At 41.4% G+C, this 19,652-nt stretch overlaps 1 protein-coding gene across 4 annotated transcripts in view; it reads right to left on the reverse strand.

Annotated features, from left to right (window-relative positions):
* hivep3b (HIVEP zinc finger 3b) overlaps positions 1 to 18,654 on the reverse strand; it is an 83,019-nt gene extending 64,365 nt beyond the window's left edge. For 3 of the 4 annotated variants that reach the window (XM_088998121.1, XM_088998119.1, XM_088998120.1), the window contains exon 1: positions 18,405 to 18,653. The gene's annotated coding sequence lies outside the window, so the exon portion shown is untranslated. Of the gene's footprint in view, positions 1 to 18,404 lie in introns of all 4 variants that reach the window. The other variant, XM_088998123.1, reaches the window with a different exon arrangement.
* Between the last annotated feature and the right edge of the window lie 998 nt (positions 18,655 to 19,652).

A 19,652-nucleotide genomic window follows, 5' to 3' on the forward strand; every position in this document is an offset into this window, starting at 1 on the left:
TACGGTGGCGAGTTGAGTCAATCATCCGGCATTGACGAGGTGATCGCGAACCGTATAAATGCCCCGTGTCCGTGATTAGAGAATGACAGCGGGTGGAGAAGGGTCGGAAGAGGCAGCCCCCCCCCCCCACCCCCCGCTGTCAACTCGCAAGTGACAGAAGCAAATAGGTGGTTTCGGTGTTCGAAAAAAATCGCTTTTCGAAACAGGGTCCTGGAACGAATTATGGTCGAGAACCGAGGCACCACTGTACATTGTTTCAATGGCAGTTATGTTAGCCAATGTGGGGTTTGGCATTGGATGGTATGGTAGCCTTAAACTAACAGCTCTTCTTCAGACAAATTTTTGGTGTCACGTTCATAACACAATTTCTAATTCACTTTTTATTATGTTTAATTTTTCAGGTAACCTTAAAGGATAACCGACGTCAAGTTGTGTCCATAATTTGTAAAATGGCTTCAAATGACTTCTACTGAGCGTATTTTACAAACATTCCACCGCATATAGCTATATTTTACGTTTCAAGACTCGTGATGAATATTCCGGAAGTCTTGTTTTTGAGTTGGTGACGATTCCTGACGTCACTGAATGAACGCCCCTGACCGAAAAAAAGGACACATTGTAGCAGTTCTTCCATCACGTCAATGCTTGTTTGATCTGAAAACCTCGAGAGGGCGCCCATGCTCCATATAAGGAATTCATCAGCCTGTGGAAACGCAGTACACTGTCATGTCTACAAGAGGTCGCCATTTTCTTCTGCCTCTTTTTGGGTGAGACATTTACCCCCAATGTTGCCTCAAAATGGCACGGAATAAATTCTTTAATCGATTGCAAACATGTATGCTTTCCTCTTCAGAACTATTTGAATCATATTCATAACTGGATGTGTAACAAGAAAGCATATTCTCCGAATCTGAAGCCATTGTTTTGATTCTCCAGCAATGCAAGACGTCTTGGCGTGACGTCACGAATTGGGGGCGAGACTTTCTGAAAATGCCAATTCGCAGCTCAATTTTTTGCAGATTTTGGACACTTTAAGTCATTTTTATTGGTGTTTTGCATTTGAATAAAAAAATCATACTGCCTGTTTTGGGTATTTTAGCTATGAAAGTTTTTATGATGTCAGTTAGGAAACAAAAAAGTGACGTCGGTTGTCCTTTAAGTGGGTGTGGGAAGTGTTCGCCATTAAACATTGCTGCTGTAGATAGCAAAATTGTCAATTCTGAGACAAATAAAGTTTATTTTATCCTGTCATCTAATAAACCTGTGGTGGTTGTGAAGTCCAAAGCTGTCATTGAGCAGTCGTAACTGAAATGTTTTATTCCAATTCAAGACACAAAACTCATCTTGGCAATGGGTCATATCGCAACAAACCCATCAGTCAAGTAGCTTCTGTGAGTGATCCGAAACTTTCATTCTTTTGGTGGATCTGTTTTTTTTTCTTCAAAAGGGAGCTTCCAAATCTGGGAATAACCATTGCTTTCTGATGGCGTAAACTCTTGGAATTCCGATCAGTCTGGCAAAGCAACACCAAAAATATGACAGGCCGCCTGATTTTACTGAAGCACAGAGGAAGCCTGTTCTGTCTCGACCAAGCCAGGGAAGTTGTCTGAGGGCACACACGGGCAAATATTGACCTTCAATTACCTGAAAAAGCCGCCCTCACTTTGGGGTCGCAATGCATGCATCAGCAAAAACATCATATGCATTTAATGTCTATAAACATGTTGGGCCATATCTGTGAAGTGTACATAAACAGACGTAGGACAGTAAACACGTCTCCTGATGTGGAGTGACATCAAATGGAAAAGAACACTAAGTCTCTTGAAAGGACTTACTGTATATTTGGGAAAATCAGCCCAGTTTCCCATGAATCACTAGACCACAAGAAAAAGGGAAACATGTGAAATAAATCTATTTGGTTTTGACCTTTCGTAGGGTGAAAAGTAAGCAACCTTACCAAGTGACTGTCAAGGACGCTTGTGCATAATTAACAGCTTCGAAAATGAGGCGTTCTCTAAATGACCTCAACTGACAAAGTATGGCTAAGGTTGCCAAATATGGAACAAATATATGCAGGGCATCCACAATGCCACCTCACATACCACACCCCTCTTGGGGTCTGGTATGTGCACATTTTATATCTGGATTATTTAATGTTGAGTGCAATGGATGACCCAAACACTGTGAGTGATGACCTTTCATTTCACAGCGACCCCAGGTAGAAAGAGAGGCTGTACACAAAGGATGGGATTAGTTAAGAATTATTGTTGTGAAATTTATAGTTTATTGTCTTGTAAGAATGAAAGTAGCAATCAGCACAGGAGATGTTTATTCAGCGTCAGCCATTGTGATGTCTAAAGAAGCATGATGGCAGCTATGGGAAGTTGAGTCTCATTAAAGCAGACATGAAAGCTGCAGCTATATTGCATATTTTGTATTTAGATAACCTGTGAAAAATATATATTCAATAATCAAGTGGTTGGATAAAATAAAAATCTATCCATTTGTTTTTGGTTACAGAAAATATGAATCAACGGCCCAAAAAAATGATTTCACTTAATGAATGGACAATTGTTTTGTTTTGTTTTTGTATTACTTTTTACTTGTTTTAAATTTAAACCGTGCAAAGCAACAAACTTTATTTTCTTTAGTCAAAGCAGTAAATAAGATGTTGGGCACACACTGCTATTTGAAAAATAGTCACAACAGCTCATACCCATCTATACTGTATTGGGTACTTGCTAAGAGGCTAGCAGTTAGCTACTATCCATACAACAGAAGTTCAGTGCCACATGCCACAAGTAATACACATTTAAAAAGTACCATACTTTAACAAGAAAATTCTCATCTCCAATTAAACCAGGAAAGACAGACTAACTATGACAGAATCCTGCTCTGACATCCTTAAGATAAGAATCACTGCACCTCAATCACAAGCCAACGAGAATTTTGGATGATATGAGCAAGATGTGCTCATCAGAATCACTGAAGGCCTGGAAGGACTTTCCTAAAAGCCCCCTCTTAGATTCCCGCATAAAATAAATCCCCCTGCAATCCTCAGGCCTTGTTCCTGCGGGGATTTCTTAAAGTTTATGCTGAGACAAAGAAAGAGGTGAGTGCGGGTGCCGCGTCTCCCACACTCCCAGATTCACTCATCCATATGCATTATCAGGTGCAATTAGGATAAGAGTGGTTGCAAAGCTGATGTAACAAAGCAGAGAAAACACTGAGTAATTCGAAAAGAGATCCATCAACGCAATCCCTCGGCGACATCGCTTATCAATATCCACAGACATACCAACGCGCATCTTCATTTCTCATCACAGACTCTCCATGGGAGAATGTTTTAATATTCTATTCACTTTAGAATTTCGTTACTGTTAAGGTACAAAACACGGACATAAACACTGAAGCACAATTAATTAAGGGTTGTGTGAGAACTATGGTTTTCAAAATGTGACCCGCTATGTTGAGCGCAAGACATAATACATTTATTAATGATCATTCATTTTCGAATCTGCTGATCCGCATTTGGGTCACAGGTGTGCTGGATGCTATACCAGCTGTCATTGGGCAGTCGGCTGAGTACAGTCTGAAATTGTTGCCAGCCAATCACAGGGCACACAAACATTTTTTGCACTCATAATCACAGGGACTATTGAGTGCATTCCATTAACCTGACATTCATGTTTTTGGAATGTGGGAAGAAACCGAAGTACCAGGAGAAGACTCGCAGAGGCACGGGGAAAACATGCAAACTCCACACAGAGAAGGCATTGAACCCTGCACCTTTGCACAATCAGGCAAACCTACTCATCAATCGACCAACGCGCTGCCTATAATAATCATTTTTTATTCATTTTTATAGTGAAGATGGCACTGTGAACTAGTGTTTTGCGCATCAACCTCACAGTGCAGAGGTTGTGGGTACAATCACGGCTCCGACCTCACTGTGAAGAGTTTGCATATTCTCCCAGGCCCTGCGTGGGTTTCCCCTGGGTACTCCGGTTTCCTCACACATTCCAAAAACATGTATGGTAGGCTGATTAAACAACCGAGGAATGAGTGTGAGCATAGATAGTTGTTCTCTCTGTGTGCCGTGTGACTGGCTGGCAACTGGTTCAAGGTGTTCCACGCCTATTGCCCGAAGACGGCTGGGATAGGGTTCACGACCCCCGTGACCTCGGTGAGGATAAGCGGGTCAGAAAATTAATAATATTATTATGAGAAATGACATGAAGGTCAATAAAATTATTCATGTTAGCATGTTCTGATTGTAATATTGTAATATGATTGGACATTTTTAAAATATTTATTATATACTGTATATAGGCTATATATACAGTATACTCAGAATCAGAAAACCTTTAATCATCCCACAATGGGGACATTTGCAGTCCACAGCAGCAATTTGAAAGGTGGTGGGGTGGGGAGGGATAAAAAACAAGATATACTAAGCATAGTAAAAATGTCAGCAGACTGAGATGTATACTGTAAATGTGCAAAAATGTTTAATAAAAAAATCTACATAGTGCAAGTATCAAAGAAAAGGTACATTGATATATGTAGCATACAGATATGTATGATATATGTATATACACTATATATAGCATATATACTGTATATATACCATATATACAGTATATATACACAGTATATAAAATATACACAGTATATACAGTATATATACACAGTATATAAAATATACACAGTATATACAGTATATATACACAGTATACAAAATATGTCTGTGCGTGTGTGTGTGTCTTTACTGGGCACGTGTCCAAATAGTTTTGTCCACACCGGGTATAGTATCTTACATGATCATGGCGTCCCCACTTACAAAAATGACATTCTGAAGGGCTTGGCCCTTCTCTTACATACCTGCGGTGTAGACACACAAAAGCATACAATCACGCTGTTACACAACACTCTCCACTGTGGAAAGTCAACACGCGCAAAATAAGACCCCTGTTGATCCACACGGGATATTATAACATCAACTGTATGGAGAAGAAGCCAGACACATTGCGTGTTGGTGAAAATGAACTCGAAGCCATAACATTATACTGTCCGATCAATTTATTTGGAGCAATGGACAAAAGTAAACCCTCAAGTTTGCAACAGTACAGATGCAGGTAATGATTAACCCTCATTGAAGGGATGTTTTCAATGAGTCACTGATGCCATTCCTCTCAGCGCAGCCTGCATTGCCTATCTACTTGTCCACACAAGATTACATAAATCAGGCTGGTACATATGAGGAAGCCACAGCAGCAAACATATGTATATTCATGCCCCAATTTCAATTGTAAGAGGTTGACACGAGGTCAGGATGAGGACATACTGACCCCAATCATACAAATGTAGGACTTAATGCATACTCTATGTGGGTCAAACTGATAGAATTTGTTCGAAATGTGACATATGTGACAATAGCTCAAAGAAATAGCTATACAAGAGTGTTGGGGGTGGAGGATAGTGGGATCTAATCACTCAGAGGAAGTCACAATTACGCATTACATTGTGTAACATAAAACTGTATTGATCACATTTGAAAGTGTAACTGGTTAAATGGTTCATGTCAACATTAAACAGCACATATATCAAATGTTATTTTATTTCAGGTTTGGGCGATTTCAATGTATCACTTATTCCACAATCAAACCTCAATTTTCATCGAGGGTGTCAATGAACACTTTTGAGCATGCTCATTGATCGGCCATATGTTTGTTGCAAGCATATGGTGCATTCAGCGTGCATTCACAACATAGGAACTTACAGAAACACAATGCACGGTTGTGTACATGAATCATTTTATTTGTTTTTATGTTGGACCAAAATCAAAAGCCCAATTATATGTTTATCAATTAATTGCTCTACATATCATATTTCCTGGTATATAAGGTACACCCAAAAGCCTTGATTTTCTTCAAAAGTACTATTTAAAGTACTATTTGTCATGATCTGGTTGGTGACCAACGGGGGGCGCTGTCGGCCCCGCCTACACCTGCACAGGTGCTGGTCGTCCCGATCAGATTGGCGACGTCAGCCCTGCCTGCAGCCTAGCAGGTGCTGGTCGTTTAATCATTGACACTTGAAAGGACACCCGGCGCGACCGGTGCCTGTTCATTGTTTGTTTGCTGCTTGGTTGCAGCATGCATCGTGTACGTGTTTGTTTAACCTTGGCGGGCTTTTACTTTTGGTCTTCTTTTGCTACTTTGTATTTTTTCCATTCAGATGATTTTGATGTTTTACATTTTGTTCCTGCTGACTTTAATTTAATACAATTTGTCAAACAACCTCCTACTCACTCCTGCCTGCTTTTTGGGATCCGCACCCGCCATCACCACCTCGCAAACCGTGACACTATTGACCCACAACAGGCCTCGCAACTACTGTCAGCAGCTAAGGACTTTATTTCCCCCTGTAGAAGAAGTAGTGCGTAACCCCAGCCTCTAATGTTGTTCCTTATAATGTGGTGCTATATTTGGAAAACTATTATATATTTCTATATTATATTTGGAAAACTTTTATATACAGTGATACTATGGTTCACGAACCCCTTGGCTGACGAACTTTTCGGTTTACAAACATTAAATTTATGAAAATTTCACCTTGGCATACGAAATATTTTTCGGGATAAACACGGAGCGCCACAAGGAGGGATGTGCCGTTTGCGAACGAGCCCGTTCTCCCAACAAGAAAATGGCAGCCGACTCAATTTTGTACTCTACTCCCCGCCCCCAGTCTTCGGTTAAAGCCATGTGATTGGTCAAGACTGCAGCAGAGAAGGGAGGTGGTTTAAACATTAAAGCGACAGGCAGACGACAGAGAAAATGAAGAGAAAACAGTAAAATTTTGACTCATTTCAACTTTGATAGTTCAAAGGCTGAGTGTAGACTGCAAGGTTAAAATTCCCATCTATCAGGCTCCACAAATAACCGACACAAGCCATTTGTACACTTGATGCAAAAAGCTATCAACCTAGCTAAACAAAATACAATCGATGAGGAACAAGGTAAAATTATCGCAGAGAAAACACCTACAAGGGATCATTCCTCAAGATGGTGAAAGAAGAGGTTCCTCATCAAGTGTTTAATGCTGATGAAACCGGCCACTCCATTCCATCAAGCCATCAATGACCATTACAAAGGTAAATACAACGACTTTATTATACAGTACAGTTTATTTCTTTAATTATAATACCATAGCAAATTTATTAAACGTAAAATAAGGTATATTGTGTGTAGTTTTAAAGGACAACCAACGCCTCCGGACAAGTTATGTGCATAATTTGTAAAATGGGTTCAAATGACTTTTACTGAGCGTATTTTACAAAGATTCCACCGCATATAGCTATATTTTACGTTTTAAGACTCGCGCTGAATATTGAGGAAGTCTTCTTTTTGAGTTGGTGACGATTCCTGACGTCTCGTCATGGAAGGAACGCCCCTGACCGAGAAAAGGACACACAATCCATTTTGCGGTACTTTGTTTGGTCTGAAAACTTCGTGTTGATCCGTGTTGGTGGTGAAATTAGAAGGAAAACACAAATAACGCAATGGTGAATCGTTGTGTGTTGCACCAAGACAACTATTTGATATTCACTGACACAAACAAATCAGCCCATTTCCAACAAAGGTTTGGCGCCATCTTCTGCATTTTTGGGGTGCTCCATTTCTGTCCAGATGCCTCAAAATACAGGGAATAACTTCTTTAATGGATTGCAAATACAGTAAAGTCTCGTTATATCGATATTCAAGGGAGTCCGAAAAAATATCGATATAACCGGGACTATCGATATATCCGACCCTGTTTGCATGTAATTTTCTCCGTGCGTGCATAGAAATAGTATCAATATAACCGGGACTATCGATATATCCGATATCGATATAACGAGACTTTACTGTATTTATGCTTTCCTCTTCAGAACTATTTCAATCATATTCATAACTGGATGTGTAACAAGAAAGTATCTTCTCCGAATCTGAAGCCATTGTTTTGATTCTCAAGCTGTCATGATCTGGTTGGCGACCGACGGGTGGCGCTGTCGGCCCCGCCTGCACCTGCATCTAGACAGGTGCTGGTCGTCCCGATCAGTGGCGGACTGCCACGTTCGGATTGGTGACCAACGGGTAGCGACGTCAGCCCTGCCTGCAGCCTCACAGGTGCTGGTCGTTTTAATCAATGACACTAAAAAGGACTCCCGGCACAACCATCCGGTGTCGGTTCATTGTTTGTTGCATGCTTTGTCTGCAATCGCATGCATTGTATGCTGTGCATGTGTTTGTTTAACCTCGGCGGACTTTTACACTTGGTTTTCTTTTGATACGTTTTTCTGTTCAGATCATTTTGATGTTTTACTTTTTGCTCCTGCTGACCTTTATTTTAATACAATTTGTCAAACAACCTCCTGCTCCCTCCTGCCTGCTTTTTGGGATCCGCACCCGCCATCACCACCTTGCAAAACGTGAGACAAGCAAGGCAAGACGTCTTGGCGTGACATCACGAACAAGGGGGCGGGACCTTCTGAAACTGGCTACTTCCGGGCTCAATTTGAAGTAGTTTTTGGACACTAAGTCATTTTTATTGTTTTGCATTTGACTACAAATATCATCCTGCGTGTTTTGGGTATTTTAGATGCGATAAAACGTTTTTCTGATGTCAGTTAGGAAACAAAAAAGTGTTGTCGGTTGTCCTTTAAGGCTTAGAAAATTAGAAAGTAGAAATGTATCTTTTATGGGGACCTAGGAACGGATTATTCTCATTTTAATGGTTTCCTATGGGAAATTAATTTTTGGGATACACACTTTTCACCTTACACACTCTGTCTGGGAACCAACTAAGTTCGTAAGCCAAGGTATCACTGTATTTCTATATTATATTTAATATATTATATGTATTTAATTGATATTTAATTGATTTAATCCATAGTTGAATTAGAAGTCAAACATCCGTTCCTCTGACTTACTTACTGTCCATCAAAAGAAAATGCCGATTGGATGTTATGACGATGTTATGATGGACTATTTTTCTTGAAGCAAACCGCTGTCACAGTTTTTGCCTGTTGTCCCAAAGAAAACAAAACAATCGAGCATGCTCACACACACAAGCACATTCAGTGTGTGCTCTGAGAAATCTGTCAAGCAGGCCAGACCATCGCTGAACACTCAAGCTCACTTTTTCTTCAGTACCACAGACACAACGCCATCTGTTTAACCCCCTGTTTGACATTAACCCATCTCCATGTCAAGAAAAAAAATGTGCATTAGCTCCTGATCTTTCCATCAGCGGTCATCACAGCATGATAGGTCTGAAGGGCCAGCAACTCCACACGGCCTTTCTAGCGTTGGCATCGGGTGGGTGCACTTATATCAACACGTTGTATTACCCTGGACATTCTTCGGTGCTCGTGTTTTACCCGGTCTGAGGTTCCGCCCAAATCCCGTGAATCGTATTATCTTTCGGGATTGTTCCTTTTCTGCTCCACCGTGTGCGAGTTGCTATTCGCCATTGGCGTAGTATGCGAGTTGGGTTTCACTTTGCCTCCCTACTTGTCATTTTTGGTATTCGTTATTTTTGATTATTCACCTGGTCCTCTTTATGGGACCAGCGCTTTGTGTTGTCTCTTAATAAATCATCTTGCACAGACGGACCTCTGTCTCTGCAGCTTGCTTGGGAATCCAGACATTCAATTTCGTTCCGACGAGTCAGCTGCTCTCTGCCTCGTTTGGAACGTGACAGATCTAAACAAGAATGACCATCTCGAGTCTTTATTCTACCAAATGCATCGCAAACATGCTGCGGAGTTCAACAGCGTTGCCGGGCTGTAGCGGTGCCAGTCTTAGAATGAAAAAAAAGGTCTAGCGGTCGTGGTCATCAGTACGGGTGGTCGTAACTCGCGCCGCTCGTGAATCGGATGTTACCTGTATACATACACACACACACACACACACACACACACACACAAGAGAGAGAGAGAGAGAGAGAGAGAGAGAGAGAGAGAGAGAGAGAGAGAGAGAGAGAGAGAGAGAGAGAGAGAGAGAGTAGATGCACATACAGCATATTCATACATATACTCAAAACTCTCGAATTGGTGAAAAAAAATTATTACCAGTGCCACAAATCACCCATATTTTATTTTATTTTTAGCTGAAAGAAGGTGAACTATAAAGGGACGGTTAACATGACACACTAATGCAGTGTGGTGTACAAACTCCATAGACTACAGTACATTCTAACTAGCAATGGTGTAGCTAATGATTCTCGTGTGGCCATGTTCTCTCACGCTACTCCTAAGCTACCACGGCTCAGCTTTCCAGTAATTACACATTCATTTATTTTACAAACCATGCCATCACTTTTCTCGCTAGCTGGCAGCCATGTCACAACACACCAGCAAAAATTGTCTGGCCAGCGAAGATGACCAGTACCAAATATGGGTCAGGATGGCAAAAGTATGTTTTGAAAATTATTACATGCTAGCTAGACTTACTACTTGCAACAGTACATGGAAATAGTATATTTTTCTTCAGGAATACAAAAGCATTTACATCCCCATTATTTCCTATCCATCCATCCATTTTGTAGACCTATCCCAACTGTCTTCGGGCAACCGTGAATTGGTTGCCAGCCAATCGCAGGGCACACAGAGACAAAGAACCATCTACACTCACACCTAGGGACAATTTGGAGTGTTCAATCAACCTGCCATACATGTTTTTGGAACGTGGGAGGAAACCAGAGGACCCAGAGAAAATCCACGCAGGCCTGGGGAAATCATGCAAACTCCACACGGGGAGGCCGGACCTGGTCTTGAACTCACTACCTCTGCACTGTGAAGCCGCTGTGCTAACCACTTGACTACTGGGTCGCCCGCTTGTTATTTCCTAAAATCATAAAATTATTTGTTCTCCCAAATACTTTACAACAAACATACTGGAAGGAACTGGGAGTTGATTTGCAGTCCTTAGGTCCTTACTTAACTCCTGCAGCCACCAATTTGTGTGTGGGCATAAGCCGAAGCGAGTAGAAAAATCAGTCTTTAAAAATATCTATTTTCCTGTGGACAATTTTGAAACTATAAATGGTGATAATGGTTCCAGCAACTCCTGGATGTTTTGAGGATCTACTGCATTATGATGTCAACCTCCAACACACACACACACATGTACGCACAAAAGAACACAGAGCAGCACACTCCTTGGGCGCCTGCTGAGTTAGCGCCTTTTTTCAGCCGGCACCACAAGTGGTCTCCATCCAGACAAGAGCGACACACCGTGAGCCTGCTGCTTTGTGCTGATTCAATAAGAAATAATTGCATATTGGCCTTTCTCCACTCATCCCCCTTCACCGCTGTGGCCTGATACTGTACTGTATTTCCGTGCAGTCGTTGACAGAACAGAGCTGAGGAGGTACGCCGCAGCAGAGCCTCAAGGGCTGGCTTTTACACAAACAATGCTGGGAACTGCATGTGTAGCTACTTATAGATATGTTGGGGAAAAGTGTTGGTTGTGCTTCCATTAAAGCAAGAAAAACATGTAACCAAATGAAACAAGTGTGTCTCTTGATTCACATTGGTTCCTGGTATCGACAAGCTTTTGAGTCAATGATACCTTGAAATAAGTTTAGTATCATCCTGATACGTGGCAGTACTGACCGATCTCAAAAAATAACTAATTAAAATATTAGTCCGCAAATTCAGATAAAATCCAACAATATTATGGAATATGGAATAATCATAATGTAATATAATTATGAACTAGCAAACCATATATATATATATATTTGAAATAAAACAATTAAAGCAAATTCTGCCCAAAGAACAAAGGGTTTCATTTTCATATTTTGTTTCTATTGTATGACAGCTGTATTGAGTGGATAAAAAGTCTACGCATCCCTGTTAACTCATTCACTGCTGGACGTGCAAAAATGTGTACACTCCGGTGCCATGGTTTTTGTCATTGTCACTCGAATTTCAGGACCCACAGAATATTGAGTTTTAGGACTACATTCAATGCAGTGTAAGAAACCTTAGACTCTCTTCTTTCATCTGAAAAAAATGAGTGAATTCCTAAATTATATGGGTCAGGAGTTATATGAGCTTGAAATGAGGGAGGTTGTCCAAAATACAATGCATTACATACATATTGGTTTATATAGGGCTTTAACAAGAGCAGAAGATGGAACAAAGGGAAAATGCAGACCCTTGAGGAAAGGTAAAAACATTGCCAGAGGCCATGGCGCTCACCTTCCGAGTTTTCGCAAACTATGATTAGCTAGTCACTAGCTAATCACAGTCTGCGAAAACTGCTCTGATCACAAGCCGCTAGTGACAAGAGCATACTGACCAGAGCACGCACACTGTAACGGTAGCGAGCTGCATAAACAAATATATTGTGTTGATTTAATAGCACCTTTGCCAACCCACAATGGAAGAAGAAGAAATGGATTTGGTTCGAGATTTACTGTTAAAGCCATTATCAAGATGGACTTCAAGAAAAAAATAGACATCATTAAGTTATCAGTCAGTTATTATTATTATTTCGGGGTTAATGGTACCCTCTAGTGGACTTGTAGTAAACCACACCACACTTTTTTAGTCTGAATTGTTTCAGAAAGCACTACTGAAGGCCTAGCAATGAAATCATCCGGCCTGCCACTGCTTATTCGGAATAGGGAGTTACTGTAGCTCTGAATGGACTTTGTATTTTTTTTGGGGGGAGGAATGGACATTAATTGAACTTCAAAAAGATGTGATAAACATACCTGTCATAAAAAATGTTGCTAATTGTGCCTTGTTTCTAAAATCTCTCAGCTACCCGAGAATCCTTCACTCTGCTTCTGCTTTCTACGCTGATTCCCAGTTACAGTGGTACCTCGGTTTTCGAACGACTCACAGTTCGAACAAATCAGAGTCGGAATATTCGAGATATTCTTGCTTCGTAGTTCGAACAACAATCGGAGTTCAAACGCCGGTACGACGCGTGAGTGCGTACGCGAGGGTGGGATGCTGAGGGGCGTACGGGCGTATCGCTCTGTTCGTGACCAACTGTTGTCGCTAGCAGACATGCTGCGTTTTGCTCTCGCGTTTAATACAGGTGTACGAAGAGTTTTAGCCCCTAATCATGCCTCCAAAGAAAGTAAGTGCTGCTACAAGTTAAAAAAGAAAAGTAGTGCGTACAACTATTGCATTTAAGAAAGAAATAATAGCAAAATATGAAGGAGGTGTGCGAGTGTCTGATCTGGCTAGGGCAGGGGTGCTCACACTTTTTTCAGCAAGGGAGCTAATTTTAAATGACCAAGTCAAAATGATCTACTCATTATATTTATTGAGAAATATAGTGAAGATTATTGCAATTTATGTTGATGTATATCCACGTATGTTGCACAACACAACATAATTATGTCAATTGTTTGCCATTACCTGAGTTCACTCTGATAACTGGCAGACGAGACAACCGAACTTGAAAATGTCATCGTAAAAAAAAAAGTCATCCTCTCATTCCGTATGAAAGTGATACGTTTTTTCTTCTTACATGGTCCAGCTCTTCCACTTTTTTATACTCTTACGTTTAAGGGGAAAAACCGAGCGAAAAATTAGGATGCAACTAACATCCTTGTTCACTTTGCAACGAAGGGACGTTGTTTGAGCTCGCAGTGAGTCTCTCAATGAGATGTCATTTGATTGGTTCTCCGGTGTATCAATCAAATAAAGGGATGGCTGATTGGCTGACGTCGAGTTTTTTTTCAAAAGAATTCTTGATTTGTTAAGCGTCAGTTCCTGAAAATGTCACATCACCGTGTCTTGCGATCTACCAATAGTACTTTGAAGATCGATTGGTCGATCACGATCGACGTATTGAGCACCCCTGGTAGGGAACACAGCAAGGCGAAATCTACGATCAGTATGATATTAAAGAATAAGGAGGCTGTGAAATTTAGTGATGTGGCTATGGGAGTGAGATCAAGTGTCATTGGATAGATATTTTAAGAGAAAAGAACATCCTGTAGCCGAGTCATCCGTAGCAAAGCGATTTGAACGTGTTAGAACCCCTCAGACAGAAGAACTCCCCTATTTTTTCATGGAAAGGAACTCTCCTTCCAAAATATAAATTTCCTTCCTCCGTCCACCTGCGCCTTCTGCTGACCACCACAAAGGCAAAAAATCCTATTCATAATTATTTTCTTTACGAACGTACGATTAGCCTGGGTTACATTTATGTTTATGTTATTTGTGTCTTTGCCATTTTGCTTAACATTTTCTGAGATATACATTGCTTTTTATGTGTTGGTCAGCATTTTAATGTGCAATTTCATGCATCAAATAATGTATAAAATACTGTACTAAAAAGGTAAACATTCAGGGTGTTGGAACAGATTAAAACGATTTACATTATTTGTAATGGGAAAAATGGTTTCGGTGTTCGAACAAATCGCTTTTCGAACAGGGTTCTGGAACGGATTATGGTCGAGAACCGAAGTATCACTGTATTCCGAAATAGTTTTAACAATGCTCCTTCAGAGCCCAATATACCAGTGAGTTTCAACCACTGTGCCGCGGCACATTAGTGTGCCGTGAGAGATCGTCAGGTGTGCCGTGAGAAACGATCCAATGCCCCTTTTTAAAATTTAAAATGTTACAAATATTTATTAATCATTTTCTGCCAATATTATGTCATTGTCCTGTGTGCTGAAAAGACTGGGAGGGTAATTTAATATTTGTCCGTGTGACAACATGTTACTGATTGCCTCTTTCCTGCGAGATGGTTCGTGGTGTGCCGCGAAAAAATTCCAATGTAAAAAAAACGTGCCCTGGTTCAAAAAAGGTTGAAAAACACTGCAATATACTGTATCTGTCCATGATGGTATGCCAGTGACCTGCCTTCAGCGTGCTTGTGACTTTCCACCAAATGATTGACATCTCATTTGTTCTGGTCTGTGATAAGATGTTCTTTGTCAGGCGCAGCAGTTTCTGCCAACTGCCCCCTTAAATTGGGAAAATTAGTTGGGCAGTGATTCACAACCACTCTCATACCTGTCAATTTATACGTTTTCCCCGTATTTTAAGGTTTTTTTTCCATCATTTTGAATTGTGTACGCCGTATAACAACTTTTATACACTAAAAGATTTTAATAAGACCGATCTTGTTTTACCCATTTTGGCCATTTTACCCCAAGCCGGATGATATCGGTCATTGGTAGCAAAAGACAACGCGTTCGTCAATAATTAATATTGTCACATGTCTGCGGTATACCAACAAAAGTTATCACGTGCGCTACGCAGCCAATCGGAGCAGAACTGTGAGAATGTGCCCTGCCCATACGCGCCGGGATACTGGCGTGAAACTTGTGTGGCCACAGCGTACACATTAGTGATGGGAATTCCAGCTCTTTTCAGAGAGACGGTTATTTAGGCTCGGCTCACTAAAAAGATCCGTCTCTTTTGGCTCCCAAATGGCTCCTCAGTTTTTTTTTTTTTGCTTAAATTAATTAACTACCAAAAATCATGTAAAATTATGTGAAAAACAAATTACTCATGTAAAAAAATACACTATATCAAATATTTTTATTTATATGGCTTGATTCATATGTACACAGAGAGCATCCACAAACTTTCACTTTTCCTGTGGTTACACTGGTCTGATGATCAGCTGTCAATAATTTGCTTTTCATATTAATAATGCTATCATACCAACTAGTAAAAATATAATATCCATCCATCCATTTTCCGTACCGCTTATTCCTCATTAGAGTCGCGGTGCTGGAGCCTATTTCAGCTGTCTTTGGGCACAAGGCGGAGGACACCCTGAATTGGTTGCCAGCCAATCGCAAGTCACACCAACACGTACAACAGTCACTCTCACACTCACACCTAGGGACAATTTGGAGTGGTCAATCTGCCTGCCATGCATGTTTTTTGAGTGTGGGAGGAAACCGGAGGACCCGGAGAAAACCCACGCAGGCCCGGGGAGAACATGCAAACTCCACACAGTAAAAACATAACAGTAAAATATAATAATTGAATAATAATAATATGTGATAACATTTGACCACCTGTCTATCCTAACCCCCCTCCCCCTCCTCCTCCTCCTCACTGCTGCGTGTGTCTGTAATTCTCCCCTCTCTCTTCTACCACGGATATCGACCAATCACGTGAGGCTTTAACCGAAGACTGGGGGCGGGGAACAGAGGACAAAAAAAGTCAGCTCTAATTTCCAGCTCTTCGTTCACTTCAGAGATCCGAGACTAAGAACCGGCTCGTTCGCGAACGACACATCACTCATACACATCTGATGTTCCTCACAGTGGTCCTCAGTGTGCTCAGGAAGCTTGTGTGTCTGCTCAGACACATGAAAAATTACAGGGAACATTGGTCTCCAAGGTGAATACGCTGGATGGATGAAAAGGTCCTCAGTTTTCGTTCTGCGTTCCGTGTAAAAAGGACGTAAAAGTTGCTGCAAGTAGATTTTACGATCTTTAAAGGACAACCGACGTCACTTTTTTGTTTCCTAACTGACATCACAAAAACGTTTTATAGCATCTAAAATACCCAAAACACACAGTATGATATTTTAGTAAAATGCAAAACACCAATAAAAATGACTTAAAATGTCTAAAAAGTACTTCAATTTGAAACCGGAAGTGGACAGTTTCAGAAGGTCCCGCCCCCATGTTCGTGGTGTCACGGCAAGATGTCTTGCCTTGCTCGAGAATCAAAAAAATGGCTTCAGATTCGGAGAATATGCTTTCTTGTTACTCATCCAGTTCTGAATATGATTAAAATAGTTCTGAAGAGAAAAGCATACATGTTTGCAATCGATTAAAGAATTTATTACGTGTCATTTTGAGGGGGGAAATGTAGCACAGAACGTGTGTCATCTGGGGGGGGGGGAATGTAGCACCGAAAAGAGGCAGAAGAGGGTGACAAAGCTCCGTGGAAAGTTCCGTGGAAACGGGCTGATTAATTCCTTACAATTTTTGTCAGTTAATATAAAATAGATGCCACACACAAGGGTTCACCATCGTGTTACTTATGTGTTTTCCTTCTAATTTCACCATCAACACGGATCAACACGAAGTTTTCAGACTTAACAAAGTATTGCAAAATGCATTGAGGTGATGCAAGGTATGTCCTTTCTCGCTGAGGGGCGTTCCTTCGGTGACGTAGGGTGAGGACTCGTCACCAACTCAAAAACAAGACTTCACGCGAGTCTTAAAACGTAAAATATAGCTGTATGCAATGGAATCTTTGTAATACACTTAGTAGAAGTCATTTGAAGCCATTTTAAAAATTATGGACACAACTTGTCCGCAGACGTCGGTTGTCCTTTGAGGTTTATTATCGCTTAATATGGGGAATTGCAATCATTAATAAGGGGAGAAAAAGTAATACTCGATCATATGTATATATTTTTTATTGCTGCGTACGGTCGGTTATGAAAGCATAATTTGTGCATGCGCTGTAAACTGCATTTCCACTTGATTTGCCGTTTTTTATAATTTCAAATGTACGGCATATTACAACTTTTATATGGGAATTGTAATCATTTATGAGGGCAGCTATTTGCCAAAGTTGACAGGTATGCACTCTGTGATGAAAGATCTTCAAGTATGTTAGAGGAAAATTATCATCAAGTAACATCCAAAAAATGTTAATTCACCACAACAAATATATGTTTTCATGTAACGAACCAGTGATGTCCTATGCCACGCAGAATGTATAAATATGGTCCTTTTATTAGTTGTACTGCAGCAAACAATAAAGGACCTGCCCTGAGGATACCCCACCAATACTCCACTTGTTATTTATATAGATGTTCCTATCAATAAAATCTCGTGTTTAAAGCGAGCCCCTCATATGGCTCACATCCCCGCCAAATCGAAGAACATAATCCAGCGAGAATAAACCTGTAGCGCTGAGTAAAGCCTAGCTCACAATGATTTGGCAAACTCAAGTATGATGTCATCCAGTAAAAAATGTGCCGTGTGTAAGTGTAGTCCACAACAAATATATTCATTGGATTATATTTTAGATATATCTTGCCTGGTCAATTTGGGGTCATTCAATTGCGCGGGGGGAATTGTTGGGGGGGGGGGGGTGATGATCCCCTAATGTGGTGCGAACATAAGGGTGGAAGCAGTTTGGATCGCCGCACCAACATTGTAAATCGACTGCTGTGGGGTAACCACCTTGCCCGTTCTCGTAAAAAGCAACATCCTCGTTTCATGTTTGACATCGCGTTTGACGTACAAGGCAAGCAGCGAGCCAACTTCACGTCACTGCCAGCATGTGGAAGCGTTAACGTCATTCTGCCTCGAACTTCACCCACTGTGACAACCCGCTGACATAATCACAACAAAAGCCACACACGAGCCGTGTTAGCAGGGTTTATATTTACCAGTTTGCTACTGTGCGAGCGCTGCAGCCATTTATCTGGTGGCGAATAGGCCAGCATTCCGCATTTCCTGGATTTGTGATGCGCCGGATGGAGCCGCTCTTCGTGCCCGTGGGTCCTGGGGAGGGAGGGGGGGTCGAGTGGGTTCAGGGGGCTTCCCGCCGCGGTGTCAGAGCGCACAGTCTGTCCACATTCAGCTGACCGCCACAACAAAACAACATCACGCAGAACACACTCCACGGCTCCGCACCACCCCGCACGGCAGGTCCGGTGGGCACCGCCCCCTCGCAGTCTCCTTCATTGGACCGACTTCCTCCCGCCCACCTCATAAATATTCAGAAGCTTAACAGCGCAGCCACGAGCAAATGTATTAAGAGGCACTACGATAACAAAAAAACAAACAAAAAAACATAGTGTTAGTTTTAATACGCTTCCACTGAATCTATCAGATAGATAGATAGATAGATAGATAGATAGATAGATAGATAGATAGATAGATAGATAGATAGATAGATAGATAGATAGATAGATAGATAGATAGATAGATAGATAGATAGATAGATAGATAGATAGATAGATAGAGAGAGAGAGAGAGAGAGAGAGAGAGAGAGAGAGAGAGAGAGAGAGAGAGAGAGAGAGAGAGATAGATAGATAGATAGATAGATAGATAGATAGATAGATAGATAGATAGATAGATAGATAGATAGATAGATAGATAGATAGATAGAGAGAGAAATACCATCGCTCTCTGTCTGTCTGTCTGTCTGTCTGTCCATCCGTCCGTCCATCCTACCATTCTACCTACCTACCTATCGTACCGACCTATCTGTAATCGCCCACCCAACTCCATCCATCCATTTGTCTATCTTTCTCTCTCTCTCTCTCTCTCTCTCTCTCTCTCTCTCTCTGTCTTTTTCTCACTCTCTCCTTGTGTCTGTCTTTCCCTCTCTATCACAAGTACACCTGTTTATCATCGTCCATCCATCCATTTTCCGTACCACTTATTCCTCATTAGGGTCGCAGGTGGTGCTGGAGACTATCCCAGCTGTCTTCGGGCACGAGGCGGGAGACACCCTGAATTGGTTGCCAGCCAATCGCAGGGCACACAAAGACGTACAACACTCACTCTCACACTCACACCTAGGGACAATTTGGAGCCTTCAATCTGCCTGCCATGCATTTTGGAATATGGGAGGAAACCGGAGGACCCGGAGAGAACATGCAGGCTCCACACTGGGAGGCAGGTGGGAC

This window comes from Hippocampus bargibanti, linkage group LG06 (assembly GCF_051943395.1).
Source record: "Hippocampus bargibanti isolate YZ-2025 linkage group LG06, ASM5194339v1, whole genome shotgun sequence".
In the NCBI taxonomy this organism is placed as follows: domain Eukaryota; kingdom Metazoa; phylum Chordata; class Actinopteri; order Syngnathiformes; family Syngnathidae; genus Hippocampus; species Hippocampus bargibanti.